A 24,980-nucleotide genomic window follows, 5' to 3' on the forward strand; every position below is an offset into this window, starting at 1 on the left:
TTCCTCCACAGCTGAAATACTGAAGAGTTCTATCAACGGACCAAGGGCATCTCTATCAGTTTTGTCAGACTGAGGGATGAAAAGGCGGGGTCAATCTCCGAACGGACACACCAACAAAAACCACAGGATTAATGGCGTCTGACACAGGAATGTGTGTAACAGCATCTAATACAAATGCACACGGTCAGATCACTGAGTAAATTATAACTTTAATTTCCGCAACTGGACTTCTCCGTCTTGGTCTCGAGGTCACTTGTTGTCTGCCTTAATTAAAGGTCACTGTCTTGACCGTGTTCATCTCCCGTCATCCCCATGGCAGGACACAATAGTCAGTTAAGCCAGGCATTGTTCTATTGACCATCTGTCCAGGGGACAATTGTTGACCATCTTCATGTTATCAATGTCTTGTGACAGCCATGGACAAACACTCCAGCTAAAACCTCCTATCTAAAGTCCAATCAATTCAGTGTATTAGATCAGGGAGACAAAGACCTGGCCATATGAATAACAAATTCACTAAATCATTGCCTGTTAAAATGTTATTTGGCAAGTTGATACAAAACTGACTCCGATCCTCTGGGAGAATCCTTCAGTTTTACACCAGTTTAAGAAAAACAACAGTACATAAAGATGGAATAATGAACACCATTTTACTGCCCACCACAGAGTAATTTTGCACGCTTGTTATCATCAGTGTCATAGTGAGACCTCATACACACGTCCTAAGCTGACACATAAAAACTGTTTTTCATTGGAATGACTTTTTGGACATGACGGTTGTCCCTTTTCAACTCCGAATCTTTTCACTTTGGCTCTGAGTTCACAGAATGCTTAAGGAGAATGTTCTTAGAAGTGGTTTAGATGTGTGCATACTTTCAGTATTAAAAAGTGATGGAAATTTTCCTGAGCATATTGTAGGTAACTGTTTCTGAAGTGTTTCTGGGCAAAACCATGTCTGCTCAAAATGTGATGGCAGGCACATGGTCAATCAATGCTGTCACATGATAATGGGGAAGCTATCATAGGCAAGTTACTAGAGAAAATGGCTAAAGAGAAATACCATAAGTGGTATAGCACTCCATAATAACCATTACAATGACACGACTAAACAAATCAATATTTATTGAAAGCCTGGTGTCAAAGCAAATGCACTGGTGCCAAGAGCGAGCAGAGACCATCATCTCAGGCCAAAGTGAATTTGCCGCATTAAGGTAAAGAATGGACTGACCTTTGTCCATGGTGGGTCACCAACAACGTAAAGCCAGTGGCTTTCACCATTAACACGAATGGTCAATAAGTCGTGGTCATCTGCGCACCAGTGACGCCACTTTTAAATCTCACTTTGTGCCTTGGTATCACCACACACAGAACTGCACAACTGAATCACACTGCAACGGAAAACTCTATTCCTTAATGAGTTTGGTGATGCACTTTGTTCATGTCCTAAATTGATTTAATACAAGGGCAAATCATGTTAAGATCAGAGCAGACAAAATCTGCCAGCACTATCATGTTCTATCTTTTCTCAGCTTGGACATAGACCTATAGAAGAAGCAAAATATTTTTTAATCTTTTCACACTGTGAAGCACTGCCTTGGGTATGTTTCAACAAACACTGACAAAGTTGTGTTAAGACTGTAATACATAAGGAAATGTCAACATGCATGAATGCCAAAATGTGGCAAATAATACATTTAACATCTAATATGTGGAGCGGGTTCTACTTCTGTATTAAGAGTTATACCAGAATTTTGTCAGCTATGTCTTTTTATTACTCATGTGATATTTATTTTATGTAAATGGTGCTACTTATTTATATACTATAATTGGAATTGTGTTTCATAAATAAATAATACAGTGTTTAGATGAGCCACACAAAAGGAATAACTGTAACGTGTTACAAAATTAATTCATTGTTTCAACTATAATGGATTCATAGAAGCCATTAATGATCATGTCTCAAGATATTTACACTGATCAAATAACTGACAGTTTTGAAAATTTTACAGTTAATCAACCACTAGATTTTCTTACTATACTTGTAAGAAGCAGTCCTCAATTGAGAAATCCATTGGATTTTTGGTCTAGCAAGAGGAAAGCTTCTTAAATCAACAATGCAGATGATCACCAGAACTTTTCTCAAATGACATGTCACCCTTGATTTTACTCAGGGAATTTACAGGGAATTAAACTTGGGCAAAATCAAGTTAAACTGCAGTAATTTGCTGGGCAAACAGAGAGTTTTTAAAGATAGAGACAGCTGACTGAGTCGCCCAGTTTAAGATGTTGATGGACAAGGACAGGAATTGTCGCTATGGCGACTGGACAGGACAGCAGATGGTAGCAGCCATGATGGAGCCCTCTTGAAGGATAGCCCTTCTTCAAACAACATCAATCGAAAACAATAGCAAAGAAATTTTATGCATGTCTGCATTAACACATGATGAAAATTCATGTCAGTCAAGGTGAAGTTTCCATTGTGTGTCCTGAAAGGGAAGGAGTATGGCCACAATGTGGAAACAAAACCTGGCCTAACAGAGCAGTGAAGATGGGAGGCGTTCACCCAATCCCCTAGGACAGCACATTTCTGACAGCTCGTTACCTTCAAACAATGTCTCCTCATTCCTTTCCAGCCAACACAATAACATCATAAACAGGGGGACAAGCCCAAAGTAAACCAGAACCATGGACATTTTTACATAGCTATAACCATAAACGGTAGTGAAAAGTGGCACTAAGGGCGACCAGATTTGTCATATCTCATGACACTTTTATCCACAAGTCTGCTCCAATAGCCAGCCATACAATCAGCTTTCGGCTGTAAATGAGATTTGATCCAGCCAACTGAAAATTCAATCCAGACAGGCAGAAAATATTATCAGACAAACAAAAGCTGGCATCGTAAGAAATAAATCAAAGACAAAGCCAGTTGGTGGAAAAGGCAAGTAAAGGGGACAATTAAAGGCTATAGTGGATACCCTGGGGACAAAGACAACAATGGTGCAAGGAATAAAGACGATAAGAGAGGGACAAAGGCAGACACCTCATAATAAACCATCAAGTGCCATCGACAAAGAAATCTTACCCATCTTTAAGGGCAGCTTGGAAACGGCAGCAATAACCTTAAGCTAAAAAATCTGATGAATTCTGGTGCAGTAAATGACTCAGCCCTTAAAAGTGATCCCTGTCTAATCCCAACAGTAATATTCTGTGCCAAAGATACAGCCGCCAGAGATTTATCTGACAAAATCTACACATTTACAACATGAATTTCACATTAAATTTATCTACCCTCTATCTTTATAACATAACAGTGTTTTCAGACATTAAAAAGAAAACTAAATATAAACTAATCTTGAACTACATGTACCTGTGCTAAAAAGAATCATTTTTTGATTTAGATGTAAATTTTTCTTTCCAAACAAATGCTTTCATCTTATCGAGCAAAGAGTCTGGGGTTCTTTATAGATCTGGATCAAATGCATGGCAATGTCATGTGGTTGTGTCAGTTTTCTCTGTGGCTGTTTTCTCTGTCACTTGCAGCTGCACAAGTCTCACTGCGCAGCAGGCGTTTCTCCACCCAGCCACATGTCATATGGTTAATACCCCCACAGGGCATTCTGCCCAATTCTAAGGATGAAGGCTGCTTAGTTGACAGGTCTTATCCTCGACTTTCCCGTCATCGCAATCAGAATGATAACTCCACACAAATGCAGTAAGACCCTCTCCCACAAATAACCTACAAACTCTGTTTGACCAGCGTTCCCCAAAGAGTAATTTTTTTAAATAACAAAAGCACTAATGGCAGTTTAATTAGCAGAAAACTTGAAACTTGCCTCGGGTCAAACAGAAGTTCCGAAAACTGTTAATAATCCCCAGATTACATTTGACTTTCACTTCCCACCAGTTTGCTTCCACCTCTAAAGCACATGACAATGGATTGAAATAGACACGGTTTTTCTCGGGTCATGATTCTGGAAATATGGATTCAGTTTATATTCAAAAGTTCATTTATAAGTTCTGATCAGCATGGCCCATGAACAACCACTATTCAAGTGTAAAACTTACTCTGACTCCATGATTTATCTGGCTGATTTTTTTCCAAAAGGGGTTCCACACTTCTCCACATCACAATCAAAACATCAAGACATTTTGACATGCATACAATATGTATTCACATATGCAATAGGTAGGTAATTCGAAGGAAAGTGTAAAACAATTTTGGTATAATTTCAGCTTAAATCTTGACCTCAAGTATTCCTGTCTCTTCTTCCAAGCCACAGATTCTCAAGAGAACAAAGAGAGGCCTTAAGCTGAAGTCAGCCACATGCAGCAGTTAAACTGTCTTTATTGCTTTTCCTTCAACTCATTGTGCTTTTCTAGGCCTGCTTCATTTCAAGGGTCATTAATATTTTAATTATTGGAATCGAGTGAGAGACAAACGACAGTCTGAAAAACTACAAGCACATGGGGCAGGCATGTGAATTATATCTTAAATAATAGCTAATTTATAAGCATTGTTGTAATTAAAATGTTAATGAGAAGAAATGGGGCTTTCCACTGCAGATTGCCAATTAATTACCACAAGAGATGAAAAAAAGTATTCCACTTGTCATCAAAGCCAATCAAATTTTTCTGTGAAATGATGAAAACCAGAGAAGCACATGGGGAATGGCTAGTTGCAGAGGATTCATTGGGAAATCAAACACTAGAAATGGATGGTGTTTTACTCCATCGGTTAATTACTTTACATTGTAAGACAGTAAGTTGAATTTACAAGCTTTTTAGCAGTCACAGGACTCCTCAAGAATTCATGCCAGAACTAACGGACCTTTACATATACATATATGCAATTTAATAGCTGAAATCCCATTTTCACAAAGTACCACTTCACTGACTGGCCTCGCATGGTGGCTGTTTAAATTTTTTTCTTCAGACATTTTCTGGACGAAGTTGGGGAATCCAAAGAGCCATACCCCTGCAGCCTTGGACTTATCCAGAGCACACAGTGTAACTTTGAAGGGTAGGAGCAGCACAATTCTTGGTTCCTTCACTAGTAGTGGAGTAAATTTGCACAGATTCTGCTAGTCCCTGAGATACTGATTCAACTTACACCAAGATGTGCAGCATGTACCTGTGCTAACACCAATATACATGTATCACCATATACCTTAAAGGATCATCTTTAAGAGCTGACAAGGTCTTTCAACTGATTTATTTATTTATTTATTTGATTGGTGTTTTACGCCCCACTCAAGAATATTTCACTTACCCGACGACGGCCAGCATTATGGTGGGAGGAAACCGGGCAGAGCCCGGGGGAAACCCACGACCATCCGCAGGTTGCTGGCAAACTTTCCCACATACGGCCGGAGAGGAAGCCAGCATGAGCTGGACTTGAACTCACAGCGACCGCATTGGTGAGAGACTCTTGGGTCATTACGCTGCGCTGGCGCGCTAACCAACTGAGCCATGGAGTCCCCTCTTTCAACTGAACTGTGGTCTGTAAAGTGTTTTCCCAACAAATGCACAGTATCACCTTTCATGAACATGCAAGAAATGAAACCAAAAACCAAAGAAAGTCAAAGTCCCTCAAACAATCCTTATGTTGTACAACTAGAGTTAATGTGCTGGTGAGAGGGTATTACACAGCCAAACACCAGAAAGACATCCACAATACATGTGTTTAAATACATAATGATTGTGAAAAATATTTAAATTAGGTTAGTTCTGTTTCTGTTTTTTGTTTTTTTTTTTGTTCATTTGAGGTTTAACATCCATCACTTTCAATATTACCATATATCATATTGTCACTTTGTAGAAGACCACTTTCATTATTCCACTATTATTATAACATACGCCACACAATTCCAGTCACTCGATATACTGACAACACGATGATTAGTACTGTCTACCAGTATATCACCATGCGCTAAATGCAATATGAGAAAGTACCAAATCTAACTATATTATTAAATTAAAATAGTTAAAGTCATAAGCATGTCTGATCTCCGGATTGAACCTCAAATCTCTGGCTTTAGATGAGTTGGCTGCTCTAACCAGCTGGCCAAATCCATGTAGCTACAGATATGTGCACAAAACAATGTCACCTACATTCTGGTTCATCAACCAAAGTCACTTAATTCAATCCACAGTTGAGCACCAGCCCGATGTTATAGTGTCTGAGCAGCAGAAGCGCCATATGCCCCTCTCCCCCCTTCCCCTTACTGTTGTATGATTACATGCAAGTAACTGGGTCACCAATCACAACACAGCCATTATTAGAAATGCATAGTAAAAATCTGAAATGGTAGCTGAGGAGCCATGTACAGATGCATGACAAAAATAGTGCATGTAAATGCAGCATACCGATCAAAAAGTGCATGTACATGCAGCATGTTGATCAAAAAGTGCATGTATTTCTGAGGTCATGATCATGAATGTGCCTCTCTGAATGGTAACATTTGGGAATCCTCACCAATTGCTGGGAAAATATCACCAGTTATTAACCTTTAAACCAGACAACACTCCAGTGCACCACAGAAAAAAATTCCAGATCATTATGTAGGTTTTGCTGGTCATAATACGATGGAGGGTAGGTAATTACTTATGTAATTATAGCTAGATCAAACAGCCTATAAAGCTCCCCAAATGACTTCTTCGTTAGAGCAGTCGCCACCAGGCTAATGGTTAATTACATATAGTGTTTGGAGAGTTTATAATTCAGGCAAATAACTGCTCAAAATGCTACAATAAGTGGCCTGTAACAATTACACTGTATGTGCTGCATATTACTTGGTGCCCTATACATACACAAAAGTAAATTATGATTTCACACATTTATGTGTCAACAGGCTTTTTGATTTAACCCCTATGTTTAGCCAATTATGCCTACTCACTAAAAAGAATGAACAATTTCAATGGTAATTCGGGGCCTCAGTGGCTCAGTCGGTTAAAGCGCTAGCGCAGCGTAATGACCCAGGAGTCTCTCACCAATGCGGTCGCTGTGAGTTCAAGTCCAGCTCATGCTGGCGGCCGTACGTGAGAAGGTTTGCAAGCAACCTGCGGATGGTCGTGGGTTTCCCCCGGGCTCTGCCCGGTTTCCACCCACCATAATGCTGGCCGCCGTCGTATAAGTGAAATATTCTTGAGTACGGCGTAAAACACCAATCAAAAAAAAAAAAAAAAAAAAAAAAAAAATCAATGGTAATTCAAATTACCACCAATGATTATGTCATCTCACAGCCACCATTACCCAGAAGGAACAACAACCAAACAGGCAGACAAGGTCCAATGTTTCTTTATGAGGTTACAAATTTTTACTGACTGCAGAAGACATAGTTCTGATGTCTGGTGGGTGGTGAAGAGCAGAGAAAATGGCTGGCAGATGATTTCTCCAGGGTATTGGTGGGCAGTGAATACACCAGCCCTTCAGACAGACCATAACCTATACTCATCTCTACCTGCCACAAAGTCCACCACAGTAAAAAAACCTTTGACATTTCAGCATGGATATTAAAAGATGATTGCCTATTGATCGAATTAGGATGCAATTTATGAGGAAGCAGTCTTACTTTGCTGAGACAGCCAGTGTGGCGTCAAACAGGGCCTAGTGAGGATCTGGACAAGACTCAACACAATGCTGTATTAGGTGGAAGATGGACAATCCCACATGTAAGCCGCCTAGAGACATATGCAACAGGACAAATAAAGACACAGTCAGAATCTGACGGTTCCCAATTGCACCATCCATAAAATGGAGGTTGCAAGTAGAGGTACCCACAATCAACACTACCATCACATATATACATGCTGTGGTGCACATATACAAAGATTTACATGCAGCTTAAATGAACAGACATATTTTACTTACATGTATCAACAACTTCTTTATTGTATGAAGGTTGCTTTGAAGTGAGCGATTGTTGTTTACAAAGTTGTTTTTCAGTTTTCACTGAAAGTAAAAACACCCTTGTCCATTTCAACTTCATCATCAATTTTCATACATAAGAGAAAGAATTTCTTGAGATATGGTGTAGTGATGGCGTCTCATCAGCCATCACATCTACATGTACATGTATGACCACATCTGTAACTTTAGATCTAGCAAAATATTATTATACCTTGAAAACCCTGAAATTCAACTTTGATATACAATATTCTACCTTTTTTCTGTTGTCTGGGAAGATAAAATGTCTTTGATACATTTGAAAAAAAAAAAAGTTCCCTGAAGTTCCAGTTCTAAAGTTTCCAACATCTTTTATGATTCCTGATTTTGAACATTTGTTTGTCACCATGTATGTTTATATGCATCACACTGTAATATCATTACCGTTAATCCATGTATATACTCTATTATATATGTCACAATGTAATATCATTACCATTAATCCATGTATATACTCTATTATATATGTCACAATGTAATATCATTACCATTAATCCATGTATATACTCAATTATATATGTCACACTACAATATCATTACCATTAATCCATGTATATAGTCTATTACATAACATTCTACTTTTCATGGGATAGAACAAGTTCTTGTGAGTTTTATACAAGTATTTCATAGTTCAGCATGCCTCAAACACGGGACAATCTCCTTGGATCAATGTAACCTTTCTAACTTCATCTAAGTGATCCCACGTAGAGTTACTATGTCACCATAGCCTTAATGTCAACCAACATACTTTGGTATAATTAATAGTGATTAAAGTTACATTCAAATAAATATGAGTGAAAAACAAGCACTGTGCTTTGGAAACAATAGTCAAACATTCATGGACATACACTTTGGCAATATGTTGTGCACCATTCACCAAAACATAAACCCTCACACTGAGCTAGATACAGGTAGTCCTTATTATCCAACATATTTGGTGCCTGTTTTATGTAGCATCATCATCAAGAAATACACTTTGGGAATAAGTTGATGAATTTTAAGTTGACAATTTCAAATTTGCAGCTAAATAAGATCTTCTTCCAATAGCTGTTCTCACAAAGAAAAAGTCCTAGCAAATGAAAGAACTGACAAGTATATTAAATTGCCATTAACTTGAAAGAAACAGTGTGATGTCAAAGCACAGAGTTATAGAGAAGAATTAAGATTGAACACACAAACAAGGTGAGTGAATTAGCATCTTGGTGGATGGGACACTTGGGGATTTCTAGCCTGGCTCACATCTAGCCCAGCTGTCAACACACACTTTGTTTCATCAGACAGGGGATTTCCCTAATTAACCTTGGATTAAAAAACTCCCCAACTCAAGCTTGATTTATCAGAGGGTTCATTAAACACAGATTTCCAAAACTGCTGGAATTATCTCCTGAGACAGGCCACATCGTAAATCAAATGGACACTGTATTGAAAAACTTAACTTAAGGTAATAAGAAGTTGACATCTTTATAGCTGGTAAAGTCGAATGAGTCGCTTTTATTCACAGGGTTGCAAGGAAAAACTAATTGATGTGTTGAGATCTGGTCATCATCAGGACAACACTCCAGTGAATACGCATGTAGATAATCATAACAATCTTCTGTAGCCTGGCTGTGTATAGATAACTGGTTAACCCAATCTTCTTTTTAGCTGCACTAAAGTCTTCAGATTATTTCATATACCCTAATTCTTCTATTGTTTTTTTTTTTTTATTTGTCTTTGGGGGGGGGGGGTTTTGACATCTTTTAAACCAATATGCATGTAATTATAACAGTAAACAGTGTCTCTTTTCTCACATTGTTAGCATTTCATGAGCACCATAACGATATCTTTACTTTTCAAAAAAAAACCAGGAAAGAAATTTTTAGCTTTCAATACCACTGATACCTGTCCTAACAAAAAAGAAGAATCTACAGTACTGTAATTGTTCAACCTTTTCGCACGTTTTCAAGATATTTATTCAAGCATACTCTGAGGGAATTGTCCTGTGCAGACTTCAAAAACTATACTTTTCGCAAGCCCTGAAATTGACGATCCTAACAAATGGAATTTTGTCTACAAAAATTAGAAAGGTGCATAAATGCACTGAAAATTGCTCTTTCATATGTGAAAAGGTTGAGGAATTAGGTAACGGTAATCATGTTTGCTAAAGTTATGTTTCATACAAACATAGTTTGTTGTTGAACAGTGCAATTCCAGTATTCCTTTAGAAAATATATTTGTACTTTCATTAAATATCAATATTTCAAGACCCAGTTTAGAAATCATTTAAGATAAGTTCACATACACAGAACTACATGTTCTTCATGTAGAAACTTTCCACTGCTCACCAGCTACTGCTTGTCAATATCTTCTGCCTGTTGCCTTCTGTTTAGGGCTTCATAGTCATCCAATCCAAGAGAAAAATACATGTATCTGAACCAAGAAAAGAACGTGTTCTGCATTTAAATACATCAACACCAACTCTCAGAGTACAGCACACACTATTGACTGATATATATAGGGAAAAGTAATCGCGGATGGAGTTTCTTTCAGGGTGTCTAGAAAAGCCTTTTAGATGCACATATCTCTTTAAAACTTAGGTTTTAGTTTTCTACATTTTTCTTTGTGGTTGTAGCAACAGATCAGATCATAAAAATCCACTGATCTCCTGATGTTTTCAGGGAAGAGGTGCTTTGATCGTTGGTCTGTGGTCTGCGGCAGTTGAAAGATTCCTGACAACATAAGATACTTCCCCCATTCAGATGTTTAATCTGTGGCAGCTTGGGCTGCCAGCAGAGATGTCACCTACATTCTCATAAAGCACAGATTTGTCATTTTCCACCTCTGACCAATGAGATTATGTGGAACATGACAACCAGCCAATTGTGCATCTGAACAGGAGATGCAGATGTCTGTAGCTCAGTAGGATTCCACTCATCTCATTAGCGCCGCAAGCTTCCAGTTCCAAAACCTGACACAACAATTATGAGAAAACAACATTTCACAAGATCTGCAATCTGAACAGAAAAAAAAAATACCCTTCAAACTGAAAAAATCATTAGTTTAATGGGCAGCTTCTAATGAACCTGTTAACACTGACCCTAAGGTGACAGCAGATAATTGCAACAATTTTAACACACTGACTAATCCTTAACTAGCGATTTTCAGAAAAGATTTCTCTGTTGTGCATTTCCAGATTTTTTCTATGACAATTGAATGTGATGTGAGACATTAGCTATCTGCCTGTGTCAATCTGACCATGAAGAGTATTGGACATTGAGAAAGAGAAACTAGCTCATTCCCAAAGTGGTAATCCTGTCTGCAATGAGCTGCCATCGTGACCAGGTTAACGATCCACCAAACTGGTAACTTATCTAACCAGGCTGTTTTAAGCCACTGTAAGAAAGGCTGGAATCAAAGATCTTAATGTCCAATTTTAAACTAATCAACCCTTGTGATGAGTGTTGTGTATTAACTCCACTATAAACAACTTTAAAAAATTCCTCTTTTGGCAAACAAATTTCATCTTCATATCAGGTGGGCATAAAAAATGGGCCGTACTTTGATGCTGCATTGCTCCATTATCCTTAGTTCAAACCCTTTCAAACTTTAGACGTTCAAATGGCACGATTTTGTTAATGTACTGACCAATTTTCAAGGTCATAGCTTGAGTATTCTGTACACTGGGTTAAAATGAAAACATAGCCTCAAAAACACATGTTCCAGAGACCCACATTGCATCACCTGTCAGGTGTCATGAGTAGAGCTCAGGCTGCACCTGTGTGACACGCATCAAGGGCTGCTGGAAAAAAATTACTCCTAAGGAGATTCGGGACTTAATCAGTTCATGGAAGAAACATTTGTGCGTCGTCTACCGAGAAGATGGAGGACCAATTGATCGCCTTTTCAAGTAAAACACGGTCAAACATCATTTTGAAATGTCTGGAACATGCGTTTTTGACTCTATTTTGGTCCCATGAACACAAATCTTAAAGGATGACATTGAAATTTGGTCTGTATACTTCAGGCATAATGGCTTTTGAGTGTGTAAATTTTTAGAGGCTGACGTAAGACGGTTTCAGAGATATTGAGTGTCAAAATCCTGCCCATTTTTTTCTGCCCACCTGATATACTGTATGACCTTCAATGAAGACAATGACAGATAACACTACAAAGAATAATACATTTATCAAGCATCTTAAGAATTATGTCAAAAATTCAAACACAGATACATTTAAAACGTTTAAAATTTGTACAGCAATGCACCAGCCACAGTTTGAGTCCTTTTCCTGTTGTGAGTGTGGCTTTTTAAGCACTTGCAGTTGATGACCTGAGTTTGAAAAAAATTGTTCGGATGTGTTTAGCATGCATAGTTCTAGAGAGATGTTACATGAAGTCAGATACATGTAATTACTAAAACAACATAAAAACAAACAAAACATTGTCTCCACAGAGATTTGTAAGGTGCTTTTGCGTGGTTTTATTGGAGTATTACGCCATACCCATCCAGAGGTTGCGGCCAGACCATCCCATGTACATTGGTGAGAGGTTCCCAGGTCATTGTGCAGGTACATGTATGCCTATTGACCTACCAGGGAAATATCATAAAAGTACATGTAATGACCAATAATATAGTAATCACCAAAAAATATATGCTGTTAATGTATTGGCATACCTGTCAAATCTTGATCTTGCACTAAAAATTTCTCCTTAGCTGTGATAATGTATTTAGGTCAAGATTGACAGAGTAAAGATGAAGTCTATGATTCTAATCTTTGTGATGCACACATCAATTTTTGTGGTAGAAAAGCTCTACACAAAGAACTTCTATGTAATGTTGTCCTCGAGCGCTCCCTAAATGGATCGCTGTTCATGTGAATTATGTGGAAATGAGCTGAAATAATTAAGCGTGAATTTTCAGCAAGAAGTTGATGCTGGCGTAAAAATCAGTTCAAAAATTCAATGAAGGGGCAGAATGCAAAATGTCACTGTAATTATTGACAGTTGAGAGGAAAGGAACAAAGACTTGAGGCAAAGACTGGGGAGCCTAGTTAAGAAGCACAGAGCTGATTTTGGCATTCAGGCATTCACCAGCAGAGTTTACGGCCACCAGAACACAGCTGTGTCAGGAGCCTGTACAGAAAGAGGATATGGAGGCAAGGGCTGTACTATATACAACAGGGCCGGAAGAATATATCGAGTGAAGGGTTTCCCTGCCTATAGTCACATGTGGCTCCAAAGCTTTGAAGTGAGCAGTGACAAAGGTTGTAAAAGGACAGCGCCGATCAATGCTATTGACCATCACTGACAGTCCAAGTCTGCAAATTGAAAATAATATGAATATCAATCTACTTCTGATTTGTAAGGCCGTAAAACAGAGAGGAAGCTAGCTTCAGCAGACTTCAAAAGGAAGGAAATTACTACATATTGAATGGAAGGCACACTGCCTCATTGTATATACTGTACCTGTCTAGTCCATCATGTGATGTTGGCAATATACATGGACATGCAGATAGCGAAGAGGCTAACTGCAGTGCTGAATCAAAAGAGTAAAGCCTAATTCGATGCAGAAATATCAACAAAACGGACATGTGTGTACATCTATTCAAATAACCAGACTTTTAGACTTAATACCAGGAATGTAAACACATGCTCCTGTTTCTACCAACATGTACATGTCTGGCATCACAGAAAAGCAATTAGTATTATATGTAGGTTTGCAAGCCTATGGTGCAGACTGTTTCCAAATCAGCCAAGAAAATGCCTACATAAATTATATACATGCATTCTAACCTTATCGTTTACCATCACATTTACATACATGTACACAAAAGGGTAAATAAAAATTCTGATTCAGCCTTGAACACTGTCAAAACATGTGCAATATAAATTCCTGAAGGTCTGACAAAGTCTACATCTTAAGAAACATTTTTCTCCAGAAAGGAATCTTCTTTGAAGTCCTAAGCCCTTGAGCAATTCTACTACATGCATCTAACTAATGTTCTTATCCAAATTAATACAAGCAGATGATCAGAAGAAGAAGCTTGGTTACATCACTGACTTTGATGGAATCTTCCAGGAAAACTGGACAAAAGCCAATCTCTTCAGTTCCAATCCTCAATTGCCTTCATCTAATGCAAACCTCACATCTTAGCTCCATAACATGCTGTTTGGCTTATCCTAAATTATCAATTAATACTGTGTGATTTTCCACCCAGATGCATCCTTTATGTACCCCTAACGGTTCATTCAACAATTACCCCACCATTATTGTAGGAAATATGCCTCTAATGATATCTGCAGTATGGTGACAAAGATCAAAGCCAGATGCTAGCTAATCACAGTGACAATATCCTGGTTGAGCTGTTGGGGATTAGCTGCCTCCATTAACACATTCACCACGCTTCTGGATTCACAGGTATTTTTTGACCAACCGCTGTGATTCCAACACATAAGCACAGCTAATTCTCAGAGTCAATACTTAAAGGTGAACTGCTAAGGTTTGTGATCTTAAACTGCAAGTTATAAACCGCACAAACCTGGATCCTTATGCCAAATTGGCCCTGGTTGATCAACTCAGAACCACAATCACACAAATACCACAATTATACAAGTACCACAATTATACAAGTACGACAATCATACAAGTACCACAATCACACAAGTACCACAATCACACAAGTACCACAATCACACAAGCACCACAATCACACAAGTGCCATAATAACACAAAGACAGGTACCACTACAACACAGTTCATTCTAAAAAAAAAAAAGACACAGATATTCTAGGTGACGGCCATTTTCTGCGCATTACTCAGGACAATTGTAAAGATTTATATTCAAATAAATAAATTATTTTCAAAAACAAAAAAACTTCCTCATTCCTACATGTATGCAATAACAGAAGTCTGTTGACATGCACTGTAATTTTTTGTAAAAATTTTAAAACGCAGCTCACCTTTAAAATATATTCACAGTTTCAAGAGGAAAGCTTCCCACAAAAAATCTTACTGGTTAATGTTCTCAATTAATTTATTAACATATTATGTTTAAATACTAGCAGAACAAATATCTAATGCTTTTTAATGAAACAAAGGATGATTGTTTATTCAGAGTTTCCTCCACTGACTCGCAAACCTGGCAATTGTTAGAGAAATGAAAAATTCTTGAGTGCAGTGTAAAACATCAACAAAATACTGTTTTATATAGGGAAGTCATAACTTGTCATACCAAAAACAAACAAAAAAACTTTTAATATATGTCATGTATTTAGTTAAAACCTGAAAATGAAAATATGTCTGTATGTTTATTTAATTATGGCTCAACCACAGGTGTAATATGTGTTTTCTGCATGAAGGAATGATGACTGACATATTGGCTGACAAGGTGCATTTGATAATTAACAGTCAAGGCAACAATCAATTAACCAATTTATCACTTGCTTATACACCTTTAAGAGTAAGAAGTATAGATTTACTGATTGATTATACACCAGGAATTGTTTTCACCAGGCAGGCAATTCATTTCCACATTCATCAACCAATGGCGATGTAACCACGGAGGCTCAGCATTATCATTGGCTATCAGAACCACCAGCATATCTCCAGAAACAATAGGATCCTATCAAATAAATATACATCACCTATACATCTGACAGGCCTGAAGGACAAATCTTATCAAGTGACAAAACCACTTTTTCAAATGTTGCCAACAGAAATAATTAAAAATGGGTTATTAACCTCTCTTTTATTTCTGCAATGCGAGCTGTCCAGTAGTTAAAACAGTGCTGTAATTTGTGCTATGGGATGAGTTATCTTACAAACCTGTTTGCTAAGTATGCAATTTTCTTGTCATTGATTTCAAATATCCTGTGCATGTGTTATATTACACAAAGCACAAGGCACTCTCATCTTAGGGCGATAAACGCTTTTCTCTGCAGGCTTCTGGTGACAAAGGAAGTCTTGTCAATGTGATAACCTTGCAGCTCTGGGATGGGAAATTCAAACAAAGCCATTTACAGAAACAGCTGAAACCAGAACCCTCTCTATTAAACGATATTTGATACCTTCCTATCTACGGAGTATTTGGAGAAATCACTGGTCAGGATGGGTTGAGGTCTGATTTATGAAGTCTCTATGTGATTCTTTAGCTGTGAAGTCAGCCGATGCTGCACAACTGCAAGTATTGCACTAGGTGCAATAAAGCACAGAGGCTGCAGTTTGTTCACCACTACACAGACAGCACACTAACGAGAGTAAAGCCTGGGAAAACATCCATGAAGTTTTTAGAGGAATTCACATGTAAAATTTTCATTTCAATACTTTACACATTCAATCCTTACACTACGTGCAAAATTCTTATTTCTTATATAAGAAATATTAATTTCATTTTGTCATTTTTCTATAAATTCACTGATGTTTGAGTTACAAAATCTACATGTACATATGTAACCACATCATGATACATGTGATTTACACGTACATCTGCATGCATGCATATATTTTCTAATCTACTTATTTTCAACATCAAATTAATGTGTTTCACTGACCATGAACTGATCTACAACACAATGCCACATTCATTGCATGTACCCACTATTAAAGGCTGAAACCCAGGGACGAACAAAGTGACATATAAGCCAACAATTAAAATGAGAACAAGGATCTTGGCTACACTTCTGGTTCTCTGTACCACCTGACTGAGATCTTATATACCAGCCAAATGTAATGTGAACACAAGACACTCTGCTCGTTGGCTAGGACCAAGGGGCACAACTCTGGACACTGTACCCTTCTACTCGTGCTACACTGCTTTTCAGATAACCAGCATAGAAATAAGAATATGTGTACAGCAATCAAATTTACCAACTGATCTAAAAACAAATCAACTATAATACTGGAAGGTTATATATATTTCAGCACTCTCAGAGTAATGCAACATGAAGGACTCAAGGTGTGCAAATCAATAGCTGGTGTTGGCCTAGAATGAAACTGGTAGTCTCTCATAGATGCAACATATCCCCCACCAAAGTCCAGTACCAATTGATTTTACACGTCAATTTTATGCCGAAGGATTAAAAAAAAAAACTGATGGCACAATTAAAGCTCCTTAAGAGGAGCATATTGTTGGCAATAGGTGGCGCTAGCTGTTAGCGCAGAGCGCGCTGTCGTTATCACGGTCTGACTGATGGAGCTAACCACCTACAGCTTCCTTCTTTACTTTGACACCCCAGGCACTTTTTCCAAAGACAGGGCATTCAAAGCTACAGAGATTGATTGGACCTGGATATATCCAATTAAAACCTATATCATGAGGAAGACCAGCTCGAGGAAAGGGGCGAAATTACTGTCAGCAGGGCAGCCAATCAATACGTAGAACAGTTTATAGGGGAACTAGCGAGGCGAGTAAATGGAGCGTCGGCCCCTTTAATCATAGCACACATCTGAGACGCCATTGTCCACAGTCAATGACTTTCACTCTATATTGCCTCTCGTCTTCGTGGACAGTTAATGTTAGCAATGAAGCTATACATCACTTGACTAGAACTTCTGGAACTGTTACAATGTCTGACATCAGCTTACAGACTCCTTGCAGGCATGTGATGTCCAGACATAGGTACAAGACCAACCAAATCTAAAACTGTAAGCTATATCCCATTAATTAAACACTACCTATCTTACTCAGGACCAGTTCTATGGAATGCTTTTAGTAAAGATATTTAATGTTCTTACTCAGTTCAATGTTTTAAGATCCGATATTTTCAAGGGATTATATACTGAAAATGATACTTCATTTTTGAGAATGCCATCACAGCACTCATGAGCTCATGTGCAGATGAGAAGGGGGTGGGAAAGGGCCATCAGCCACTCACTCGTTCTGTGCTTTGAACATGTGTATCATGAGGTTCCAACTTGTGGAGGGGATAGGATGGGGTAGGTAATGGGCTGTCTCCCACTCACTCGTTCTGTGCTCTGAACATGTGTATCATGAGGTTCCAACTTGTGGAGGGGATAGGATGTGGTAGGTAATGGGGTGTCTCCCACTCACTCGTTCTGTGCTCTGAACATGTGTATCATGAGGTTCCAACTTGTGGAGGGGATAGGATGTGGTAGGTAATGGGGTGTCTCCAACTAACCTATCTCTTCCATTGGTTGGAATAGTTTATGGTGGCAAAACTCACACTTGCTTTTATTATTATGCCACTGTGTAAGTATTTTGTGTTGATTTAATTTGCCACTGTATATCTATATATATTTTGTTTTCAAAATCTTGTTGCAAGTGGTTTACACGATTCAAATTACCATGTTTTCCAACGTATATGCAATATAGGCTAATATATTGTTTCAAATTTGTTTGTGTCTGAGGGTCTCAGGGTAGATCAAGCCAGTGTTGACTGAGTATACACACTGTATTTCACCCTCTTGAAATAAAGCCATTATTATTATTATTACCATTCCAAGGTGATGGCAACATCTATACACCACAAACCCATGAATAAAGCTTGGTGGTTTTGCAGTGGGCCTATTACATGTATGTTCATAACTGGGACAAGGCATGCTCTGAGCTACAACTGGTTTATATACATGCATAGGCAATCTCAAGGTACATGTATACTATATATCAGCATGGACCTTAATAAATAAACATTAACTTCGGAAATGGCTGAAAGTGCTTATTCATATACAGGCATATACCTTCTTTTCAATAAAGATGCGAGTTGATCTCTTATTCAAGAATTTTTAGCAGAAATATGACACATTTTAAATGTGCTGGACTTCCAGACATAATAATAATATGAACATGTACTCCGGTGAAAGCCTATGGTTCAAGAAATCGATGTCCTCATGGCTAACACCATCAAACTACCTGTTGTTTCATTTCACTGGTGATACATTGATACAGCTTTTCATACAAAAATATACAGTATTTAACAAACTGGACAGAAATCAATAAGAAAATGCATCAGTACTTCTACACAAATTTGAAGATGATCATTCAAATCATCATCACACAGGTACAGCCATCAAAATCAGTTCTTCTCTTTTTGAAAAAAGAATCTCTGCTCAGTACACATGTATACATGTTCAATCTCTTAACCCATCAAATAATATTCATCTAGCAGCAAAGAGAAGGAAATAAATGTTAACTGTGCTGACCCCACTTCCTCTTGACCTCTTGGAAAGGGAATGAAGTTTGTGTTGAATATACCTCCTCCTGATCCTTAATAAACTATTGATCTAAGAAGAAGTGAAAGAGATTAGAAGCTGTGTTGAACATACCAACCTACCCTTGACTCCCTAAGAAATCTACTAATCCAAACTTTCGGGGAAGGGTACGAAGGTTGTGTAGGATATAGATATACTCACCTCTTCTTTAGCCTCATAGTAAACCACTGATCTGATCATATTCCTTACAGCACATGTACTCGTCTCTGCGCTCGCTTTACATCACTGCCAGCAGTAGGCAAGCTTGATCTTTAAAGCCTGTGTGACACACATAGGTTTAGCCTTATCACTGGTGTTCTCGTGCGAAACTATTTAATCAACATGTCTACAAAAATGGTTTAGGTATTGGTTAGAATTGTGATTGTGATTACTTTAGATAAAGAGAATGCATGTGTATATTGTATTTAATTTAGTGGTTTCTGATATGACTTCCTGCTTCATCACCGTCACCCAAGTACCTTCAGCATTGTTCCAGATTTCTAAACAAAATTTGCCGGTGGTGACAGTGATGTAAAGTGAACGTACAGAGTGTGACGCATGCGCTGTAAGGATTGTGACCTAACAAGAATGAATGAATGCTTGGGATTTTACGTCGTCATTAGGTGTGTGTACATATAATGTGTCTTCCTGTGGCAGGGCAAGTCCTTGCCGCCACTGAAGTATCATGCCAAAGACACCATACATGACATCTGACCCAGTCACATTATACTGACACTGAGCCAACCATTCCTGTTTCCTTGCTCTAACCTCTCAGTGCTGAGCACCAAGCGAGGCAGTAACAAATACCATTTTTAAAGTCTTTGGTATGACCCGACCAAGGTTAGATCCCAGATCTCCAAACTTGGAGGCAGATGCTCTAATTATTAGGCCACCAAAGTGGTCGATCTACCAAAACGGTGAAGGGAATGGGTGCTGTGTTGAATATACCCACCTACTCGTGACCCTCTTAACAAACTACTGATCTAACATGATGGTGATTGGAATGGGTGCTGTGTTGAATATACCCACCTACTCATGACCCTCTTAACAAACTACTGATCTAACAAGATGGTGATTGGGATGGGTGCTGTGTTGAATATACCCACCTACTCGTGACCCTCTTAACAAACTACTAATCTAACAAGATGGTAATTGGAATGGGTGCTGTGTTGAATATACCCACCTACTCGTGACCCTCTCAACAAACTACTGATCTAACAAGATGGTGATTGGAATGGGTGCTGTGTTGAATATACCCACCTACTCGTGACCCTCTCAACAAACTACTGATCTAACAAGATGGTGATTGGAATGGGTGCTGTGTTGAATATACCCACCTACTCGTGACCCTCTCAACAAACTACTGATCTAACAAGATGGTGATTGGAATGGGTGCTGTGTTGAATATACCCACCTACTCGTGACCCTCTCAACAAACTACTGATCTAACATGATGGTGATTGGGATGGGTGCTGTGTTGAATATACCCACCTACTCGTGACCCTCTCAACAAACTACTGATCTAACATGATGGTGATTGGAATGGGTGCTGTGTTGAATATACCCACCTACTCGTGACCCTCTCAACAAACTACTGATCTAACATGATGGTGATTGGAATGGGTGCTGTGTTGAATATACCCACCTACTCGTGACCCTCTCAACAAACTACTGATCTAACAAGATGGTGACTGGAATGGGTGCTGTGTTGAATATACCCACCTACTCGTGACCCTCTTAACAAACTACTGATCTAACAAGATGGTGATTGGAATGGGTGCTGTGTTGAATATACCCACCTACTCGTGACCCTCTTAACAAACTACTGATCTAACAAGATGGTGACTGGAATGAGTGCTGTGTTGAATATACCCACCTACTCGTGACCCTCTCAACAAACTACTGATCTAACAAGATGGTGATTGGAATGGGTGCTGTGTTGAATATACCCACCTACTCGTGGCCCTCTTAACAAACTACTGATCTAACAAGATGGTGATTGGAATGGGTGCTGTGTTGAATATACCCACCTACTCGTGACCCTCTCAACAAACTACTGATCTAACATGATGGTGATTGGGATGGGTGCTGTGTTGAATATACCCACCTACTCATGACCCTCTTAACAAACTACTGATCTAACAAGATGGTGATTGGAATGGGTGCTGTGTTGAATATACCCACCTACTCGTGACCCTCTTAACAAACTACTGATCTAACAAGATGGTGATTGGAATGGATGCTGTGTTGAATATACTCACCTCCTCTTGAGCTGCTAGACACACGTTGATTCTAACTAGGTCCAGCCAAGTATTGATCTGCAAATCAATACCAACCATCTTCCACGACAAATGAGTCAAATTAAATGTATATAAAAACTTACCACTTACAAATTGATAAGTGAAGGAAGACATTACTGACAAAATTAAAATCAATGCTGGACTGGATGTGTTACTAAAGACTGATGAGAAACTGCACGGCAAAGCGGGCTGGGAAAGTTGGGTGGAGAGTGGTTGGGCAATGCGGGCTGGGAAAGTTAGGGGGAGAGTGGTTGGGCAATGCGGGCTGGGAAAGTTGGGGGAGAGTGGTTGGGCAAAGCGGGCTGGGAAAGTTGGGGGGAGAGTGGTTGGGCAATGCGGGCTGGGAAAGTTAGGGGGAGAGTGGTTGGGCAAAGCGGGCTGGGAAAGTTGGGGGGAGAGTGGTTGGGCAAAGCGGGCTGGGAAAGTTGGGGGGAGAGTGGTTGGGCAAAGCGGGCTGAGAAAGCGACGCAGAACACGTATCCTTGAGCTCTGAACAGAATTACCCATGTCTGTCAAAAGCTGTCTTACCTGAAAAAACTAGCCACTTTAGCTATCAATAAAGCCTATGCCGAGGAATCACAGCAACCAGTTTATTTCCACTAATTTATATAGATTGAACACTGATCATGACTCATTCCTCATTTTCAATTCCTTCAGACAATTTTTTTTTTATCTGATTTTTTTAAGAGGTAGTTCGTACCCACACTTATGGAATCAAGGTTTTCTGTACACACTGGTTTGTACATGTATGTACGAATACCGTTTGGTGAATGTACAACAGAATCTGCAACTACTCCTAGAAAGGTTTCCAAAGGATCAGGCCAAAGGAAAGACACCTCAAAAGGCTAATGCAGATCTTACCATGTTATTTTAGTTAATCACAAACCATAGCTAAAAGCTCTAAAAGCACTATTTAAAGCTGCTCAGCAAATGATACAGGCTACCCGAACTGCCAACGCGACAGAAAAGGGATGCAACTCTTGTCATTATTGATTTCCATTCCATGGGTGCCTAACCTTTTTGAAATGTAAAGATGTAAAACATCACTTCTGTCTGCATTTAGAGTCTCTATAGAGCAGTTTGTGTAGCTGTTGATCTAAACAAATGCTAAGGTAAGGTGAATCAAACCTTGTCCAAACACACATCTCCCTATAATCAATAGCATAAACCCAACACATACAGCATAATATTGATCCATTCCCAAGACACACTAAAACTTCATCAGTTTTTGTAGAGCACCATTCTGCACTCATATACCCCATAAAATAACAAACATAAATCAATAACATCATTTTTTCAATGAAAGCAACTGGTACCACTCAAACTATCAAAACATCCCATTTCACAAAAATACTCCTTTGTCTTTTGTTTCAGTAAAAAGACTATGCCCATTTGTTGTACTTTAACCGATATTAAAGAGGAACAGCAATTAGGTAAATCCATCTTCCAATCTTTTCCATGAAATGCAGTAAATGATGGTCAAGATGTCACCAATGGCAATCAAGATCAGATATGGAACTGAAAGGTACGTCACTGCATGTTGATTCCATTGGCTGTGGATGTGACACAAACACTTTGTTTATCTCAATACTCAGTGTTACCTGGCAGGCTAACAGCAGACTGTACAAATAGACTAATTGAATTAATTAGCAGGTACATGTAGGCTGAGGTGTTCGATCGTACTCTAATTACTTAGCGCAGGAGGTTTGAGACATGGCACAGCGATTGCCATCAGAATCAATACAGGAAGACATGTTACCAATGCCACAATGACACATCCCAGCCAAGCTAAGCAACCTTTTCAGCAACTGTTGTCAAACCAAATATTGAAATTTCATAGGAGAAGATTGGTGGTGGTAGGAAGTGTTGGTTCAGCAGACCCTCTCACAATGCTGCCTTGTTTACACACAGCCCCAGGATTGCCCCTTCACTGCCAGGTAACCACTAACCTTACCCTAAAAAACCCAACATCCTCACATTCAATTAATTTCATTCAACTCCAAAAGGCATGAAGTCTTTTGCAGGAATTACACAACACAGAAAAATTTCATCAAACCTGATCAAACGTTTATGATTGTTGGCAGAAATAATGTAATTCTTTCATGCAAAATTGTAGCCAAGTTAGCTCTGAAAATTACATCTTCTTCCAATATCTAGATAACTTCCAACAGTGTATTCTCTACACAGAAATGAGCTAACAGTCATGGTGAAGGAATACGATCGTCCCCAAAAAGGTCATTTCCATGAGTCAAAGACACACATGTACAATATCTGTTACAAAACACGAGTTCTCAAAAAACTGAGACCCTAGAAAAATAAGCATTAAACCTGTGGATGAAGTACAAGCGATCATGAAATCACTAATAATATGCTTCAAATATGCTTTGGATAAAAAAACGTTTTTTGGTAACATTCATTCAAAAATACCTCACTTTTGCTTTAATCAGATGTTGACAGGTTTCTTCAGTTTTATCTGGTGCAGGGACTCATTTGTTCAGATTTTTTGTTATTTAGATTTTTTGATGGATGCACTTTTGTTTCTTCCCCACACTAAAATCTGATTGGTTTTAAATCCTTTTTGCCACAAAAACAATTGACGAGAAAGAGGCTGACTATGGGTTGACAAAGAGCAGGGTCAGTGTCTGTCTGCAAACCCTCAGATTTCTGCACAAGAAACCCAATCTAGGACAATGATGTGACTTTAAGATGAAGAAAAGGATGTGAGGGATGATGGATGGATGTGATGTCCTCTATCTGGCACAGATCATGATTTGATGACAATATTCTAGAGCTACCCCAGGCCTCGACAAGCAGCATGCAATGTCAAATGAACAATTTTTATCTGCCGTGCCAGATTGGCAAAGCAATGCTCTGGATGATTCACTATGTCAGCTCTGAGCTCTTTTCTTGATAAAATTTGATATCACTGATTTATATCAATGGGAAAAACATTTGGAGGGGTTACGCTGTCAGTAGATGGGTCGATGAATATGAAGCTGGACAGGTTTAATGTGGGATGTGGGCTGTAAATATGGTAGAGGAGCGATGTATCTAGCCTTGTAAAACAGGGAGCCAAACAAAAGTGATCAAAACCATGAGACAAAACCAAACATGACCACCTAAATCCAGAAAGCTAGAAACAAGCAAGAATCAAATCACGCCTTCAAAAACAAATCACAAATTCACAAATTCAAATTATTTTCATCAACGATCGAGGCTTTACGAGAGATTTCTGGCAAAAGAAAATCCATATTTGCTAATCAAATCAAATATTTACCAGGAATAGCTCAAGTCATTGTTTTACAGTATTAAAATATCACACCCATAAATATACTATTTATAGTGTTAAATGATTCTAAATTTTGGGAAAGTTAATGTGAATAATATGACATGAAACATAAATTTTACAAACTTTACCACTTATTTCGAACAGTAAAATGTACACAGACAAGGCTGTTGTTTTATGAAAGTCAATTACTTACGTTACTCTAAAATAATAGCAAAAATTTGATTGGATCTGCACTGATCGATTTTGGCCAAAAATCCTTGG

The 24,980-nt window shown here is 38.6% G+C and overlaps 1 protein-coding gene across 2 annotated transcripts in view; it reads right to left on the bottom strand.

The window, feature by feature from the left end:
* LOC135461920 (roundabout homolog 1-like) overlaps positions 1-24,980 on the bottom strand; it is a 224,465-nt gene that overhangs the window by 169,925 nt on the left and 29,560 nt on the right. The window lies entirely within an intron of this gene.

Source organism: Liolophura sinensis, chromosome 1 (genome assembly GCF_032854445.1).
Source record: "Liolophura sinensis isolate JHLJ2023 chromosome 1, CUHK_Ljap_v2, whole genome shotgun sequence".
Taxonomy (NCBI): domain Eukaryota; kingdom Metazoa; phylum Mollusca; class Polyplacophora; order Chitonida; family Chitonidae; genus Liolophura; species Liolophura sinensis.